Raw genomic sequence first — 6,000 nt, 5'->3', positions numbered from 1 at the left:
TGCTGTTCTGTTCCATTCCATTCAATACTATATTCTATCCCATTCTATATTCTATGCTATGCTATTCCATTCCATATTCTATTCCATTCTATATTCTATGCTATGCTATGCTATGCCATTCCATTCTATATTCTATTCCATTCTATATTCTGTTCTATGCTATGTTATGCTATTGTATTCCATTCCATTCAATATTCTATATTTTATTCTATATTCTATGCTATGCTATGCTATGCTATGCTACTCTGTTCCGTTCCATTCCATTCTATATTCTATTCCATTCTATATTCTATTTTATGCTGTGCTGTACTGTGCTATGCTATGCTATGCTATTGTATTCCATTTCATTCTATATTCTATTCTATGCCATGCTATTCCATTCCATTCTGTATTCTATTCCATTCCGCGCTGTGTTGTGCTGTGCTGTGCTATTGTATTCCATTCAGTTCCATTCTAGATTCTAGATTCTTTTTTTCCTCGGATGCCGAAAGAGCATGGGTGCATGCTATTGCGGATGTGCGAGTGCCCACACCCATAATTTAATGCCCAGGGAGGGCGAAAACAGCTTCCCCTGGCCCCTGGGGGCCCTCTGGTGGCTAGAAATGGCCTGTTTCCCAAGTTCTGGTGGGTCCAGTGGACTCGTGTTTTGCCCTCCCCAGGCTCCAAAGGCTTCTTTGGAGCCAGGGGAGGGTAAACATGCCCTCCCCCATTCCCCAGTGCCTCTGTGTGAGCCAAAAATCAGCTGGACAGCACGCATATGTATACTGGAGCTGAGCTAGGGCAATGGCTCGAGTGCCAGCAGATATGGCTCCCTGTGCCACCTGTGGTACCCATGCCATAGGTTCACCATCACTGTTCTATTCCATTCTATATTCTATGCCAGTGTTTTTCAACCAGTGTGCCACAGCACACTAGTATGCCGTGAGACATGGTCAGGTGTGCCGTGGGGAAATTAAACATGGGTCCCCAAACTATGGCCCGTATGCCGGATACGGCCCGCAGAAGCCATTTATCCAGCCTGCCGCCAGCCACCGCCATCCGAACATAAACATTCCCCTCACAATTCCTCCAGCTATCAGCGACAGGAAGAGTGGAGGTACAGGGCATGCTCACTGACCAATCACCTTCTAGGATTCATCCTGACCACTAGCGATGAACCAATAGCAGGCCGCCTCTCATCCACTTGTCATTGTGTGGCTGTGGCGAGTAGTTGAAGTTGCTACTCCTCCCTATGGTCCTGATTTCTAATCCTAGTCAGGACTGGAGGTAAATGTTGCCACCATTCCTGCCAGAATACCATTTTTGTGTTCATCGAAACAGGCCCAGGTTTGACACTAAGTGAGTATAAATACATTTAGAAACTATATTATTAACTATATGTATAATATGTACTGTGTTAGAGTGTCATTTTGTGTCATTTTGGTTGGTGGTGTGCCCCAGGATTTTGTAAATGTAAAAACTGCCACGGCTCAAAAAAGGTTGAAAATCAGTGTGCTATGCTATGCTGTTCCATTCCATTCCATTTATTTTATTTTATTTATTTATTTATTTTGTCCAATACACAATAATACACAATGAAGGTTATAGAGGATATAGTAGAGAAGATATATGAGATATAGGCACTCTAGTGCGCTTATGTACGCCCCTTACTGACCTCTTAGGAATCTGGAGAGGTCAACCGTGGATAGTCTAAGGGTAAAGTGTTGGGGGCTTGGGGATTATACTACAGAGTCCGGTAATGAGTTCCACGCTTCGACAACCCAATTACTAAAGTCGTATTTTTTACAGTCCAAATTTGGAGCAGTTAATATTAAGCTTGAATCTGTTATGTGCTCTTGTGTTGTTGTGGTGGAAGCTGAAGTAGTCTTTGACAGCAGGACGTTGTAGCATATGATCTTGTGGGCAATACTTAGATCATGTTTAAGGCATCGTAGTTCCAATTTTTCAAGATTCTAGATTCTATGCTAGTGTTTCCCAACCTTGGCAACTTGAAGATATCTGGACTTCAACTCCCAGAATTCTGGGAGTAGAAGTCCAAATATCTTCAAGTTGCCAAGGTTGGGAAACACTGTTCTATGCTATGATATGCTGTGTTGTGCTGTGCTATTGTATTCCCTTCCACTGAACTCCAGTTTGATTGTTGTCTCCGATGAAGCCCTGGACGTTATTGGCCCTCCGCTTCCCCTCCAGCTCCGGCGGGAGGGGGGGAGAAGAAGCCGCCCCAAGTCTACGGAGAGGAGAGGCATACAAATAAGTAAAATAAAATAAAATAAAATAAAATTTAAAAAAAATAAAAAATAAATAAATAAAATTAAATTAAAAAAATAAAATTAAATTAAAAAGAGGGGTGTCTGCTGGCGCCCCCCAGCGGCCGTACCCCTTCTGCTCTTCCAGGCCGGGTTTTTCCCTCTCCTTGGGGCGGCGCTCGGCCGCGGGAACAGCAGCGCCTCGCTCACAGGGGGGGGGGGGAGGAAGGGAGTGGAATCCAGGCCGGGTTTTCGCACCTCTGCCAGGGAGCGCCGGGTCAGCTGTGGGCGAAACGGGCTGACCGGCTGGCAGGCAGGGTGCGTCGCAGGGCACCGCTGGTGGCAGCAGCTGGCGGCTGCCCTCCTTCTTCCTTCCAGGGCTGGAAGGGAAACGAGGGACTCTGGTTGCGGACCCCCTCCGGACAGCACTCCCAGGTAAGCCCAAGGCCAAGGGCACGTCGGGCTTTTTACAGCAGGAGCCGGACAGGACACGTGTAGCCCTGGTGGAACTCAACCAGGGATATTAGCTGCGTTTCCCCTCTCGCCCTTTCGCCTGGCTCCGGAGTCCGCCCTGTTTTGTACCGCCCCGGGGTTGCGTCCGCACGACCGCCCTACTCAACCCGGGTCCTGACTTGCGGGACAACGGGTCGTGCGAACAGAGCCCGGCACCGGGGATTCCGACTTCTGGATCGGGTCGGGCCGGTGGGGGGCGAGCCGAATGGGGCCCCTGCCTACATTTCGGAAATCCGGTGGGTGTCCGGCTGTTCTGGCTTTAGCCCGAGTGATACCTCGAGCCCTAATCGAAAACACGAGTTTGGCTACTCCGTTAAGAAGTTCGGCTTGGTGTTTTTTGCGAATGCAACCTGTTGGTTTCGCTATGTATTCCGCGGCTCGCCGAATGCATTGGTAGATTTAATTCTACACGATGCACTCTTTAGATCTCTGGAGCTGTTCTTTTGAATTCTATCCCAATGACTTGAGGACACGCGGGAGAAGAATAGGGAAAGCAATGTGATTTCATTGTGTGATCCCAAAAACCAAAAAGGAAAGGGAGAGTTTTGCAAACTTTGGAAGGATACTCTTTTCCATCTGGACCAAAAGCTTTTTTTCCCCTTTCACTATATTTAAGCAAGCATTTTATAATCTCAAATCGAGACTTGAGGAGCATTTAGAAGTGTTGACTGTGGACATATGTCGGTCTATGATTTCTTTTCTTTCCTTCCTTCCCTCCCTCCCTCCTTCCTTCCTTCTTCCTTCTTTCCTTCCCTCTTTCCTTTTTCTTTCTTTCATTTCTTCCCTTCCTTCCTTGCCTCCCTCCCTCCTTTCTTTCTTTCTTTCTTTCTTTCTTTCTTTCTTTCTTTCCTTCTTGTGCCTAAAAGGAAAGCCATAAAAATGCTTACAGGTTCCTCTTTCAATATCTCATATACGCACATCTTCATTGGATTAATAGAAAAGAACTGTAGGTTTCTTTAATGTGCGTTTCCCTTTGTTTTGGTTTGTTTGTTTTTTTAAAAAGCTTGGTTTGTTGAATGAGCCCTTTCTTGCTTGGGAGTCACACACCCTGCTAAACCAAAGCCACCAAGCAAATTATACTGCGGTTTAACATCATATGGGAATTGGGCTACTCTCTGACCCCAAGTCATGATTCCCTGTAATTAACTCATCAGGGAAACAGCATCATTTGCGGTGACTTGCTTGGGATTGTGACCCGAAATTCCTTTTGATGTCTTCCCAGGGATTTTGAACTCATTTTACCCAGTTATGTCTGATAGTCACTCAGAGAATGTAGAAGGACGTTCAGGATTAATGGGTGGCTTCATTGAGCTTTCTTCCAAAAAAAAAAAAATGGCAACCCAGCCCGACGTGGCATTTTCTCACTTTCATCAAAGGCATTGCTGAATAAAATAGATTCGGGATACACCGAGAGACGTTGCCCAATCAGTTTCTTTGGAATAAAATGAAATAAAACTGTTTGGAATTAACAGATAAAGAATGAATATTTGTTAGTTATTTCCTGACTTTCCTGCAAGAGTCGGTGGAGAAGGGCAGCATAGAAATCTAATTAATTGATTGATAGATTGATTGATTGATTGATTAATTAATTATTATTTTTAAAATAATAAAAGCCCATGGCACCATCTGCAAAGATCTCCCTTCATTTTTATTATAAGAAGTCAAAGGCCATGAAATCGTTTCGTGACTGAGGGTACATTGATCCTGGGCAGCAGTGGATTGCTCCGGGTCGCGTGAGTCGGTGGTGGGAGTTTGGCCCCCGTTCGCTTGACCCCGTTCTCTGAATTTGGCCAGCTTGCCATGCCCCCGAACTGATTCCCCAGTCTCCATTTCTTGAAAGTGACTGGCAATGAACCCTTTGCGCATGTGCAAAGCCTTCTGTGCATGCTCAGAGGATCAGTACCAGTGGGGGAGGGTTTCCTACCAGAATGGTAAAGTACACCACACTGATAGTAAAAGTTGACCTGGGCACGCAACTTTGGGTCTCTGGCATGTGTGCGGCGCTCATCCCAGTGTGGTTTTGCTTCTGCGCATGCGCAGGAGGCAAATTCTTCTGCATGCGCAGAAGCAAAAAAAGCTGAAATTCTCACGCACATGCATCCCCTCTTGCTTTTGCTTCCTGTGCATGCGCAGAAGTTAAAATATGCTGGGGTGCGCACGCACACCAAAGATGCACACACACATCAGTAGCGACAGTAAGTGCAATCCGCTTCGGTCAGTACCCAGATGTAACACAAGTGCGCACACGAGCATAGCCCAACCTTCCAAACTGGTAGATGAAAAAGAACGTCACCACTGATCCTGGGTAGTGATGGGCGAAACCAATGGTGTTCGGGTTAGGCATTTCGGACGAACTTTACGCAAAATTCAGCCGAATCCGAACCGAACTCGAACTCCAAACGCTGCGTGACGTCAAAGCTCCGCCCCCGGAATCCCATCGTTTTTAAATTTTACGTATTTTGAATTTTTATTTATTTAAATTTTTACAAAAAAGGACACTGCACCGTCGCCATAGTTCCCTCTAAGCTGAGCAGTGAGCAATCGCTCACTTAAAAATCATCATCAACTCAGAGTTTTCCAAACCTGCCCAGAAGCCGAGAGGGAAAGAGTGAGAGGGAAGGAGAGAGAGAGGAAGAGAGGAAGAGAGAGAAACAGATAGAAAAAAGAGAGGAAGGAAAAGAGAAAGAAAAAGAATGGGAGTAAGGAAGAGAGAAAGAAAATCAAAATCTAGTTTGAAACTAGCTCAACTATTTAAGTGGCATTTTGATATTGATAGAGTTGCCCTATTATGAGCTCACTGTTATAGACACACAGTACAGTATTTTATTTTGAAATTCTCTGAGGCAAAACAGGGTGGGTTTTTTGTTTGTTTGTTTGTTTGTTTATTTATTTATTTATTATTTCTGTGCCGCCCAGTCCCGAAGGGACTGCCGCTCAGACACTATACTTTTCCGCCGACCCCCCCCCCCAAAAAAAATTAGAGGGAACACTGACCGTCGCTGCAAGCACAGGGCGGTTCTTTCACATAAAAATAAACATGTTTATTTTTACGTGAAAGGACCGCCCTTTGTTTTCAGCGCCGCTGCGGCGTCCTTTTTTGTAAAAATTACAATGTTTATTTTTACGTGAAGACCTCCCTTTGAAGGAGCTGGGTAATTCCTCCCACGAAGAGATTCCAGGGCGAAATTATTGGAATCATCGGCGGAATTGCCGGTGATGTCAAAGCTCCGAACGCTGAACG

At 45.5% G+C, this 6,000-nt stretch overlaps 1 protein-coding gene across 2 annotated transcripts in view; it reads left to right on the top strand.

The window, feature by feature from the left end:
- The first annotated feature begins 2,458 nt into the window (after nucleotides 1–2,458).
- LOC139171461 (synaptotagmin-like protein 2) overlaps nucleotides 2,459–6,000 on the top strand; it is an 82,105-nt gene continuing 78,563 nt past the window's right edge. The window contains exon 1 of one of the 2 annotated variants that reach the window (XM_070759706.1): nucleotides 2,459–2,681. The gene's annotated coding sequence lies outside the window, so the exon portion shown is untranslated. The remainder of the gene's footprint in view (nucleotides 2,682–6,000) is intronic. The other variant, XM_070759705.1, reaches the window with a different exon arrangement.

Source organism: Erythrolamprus reginae, chromosome 8, assembly GCF_031021105.1.
Source record: "Erythrolamprus reginae isolate rEryReg1 chromosome 8, rEryReg1.hap1, whole genome shotgun sequence".
NCBI classification, from domain to species: Eukaryota; Metazoa; Chordata; class Lepidosauria; order Squamata; family Dipsadidae; genus Erythrolamprus; species Erythrolamprus reginae.
This window is presented reverse-complemented; position numbering and strand designations above follow the sequence as displayed.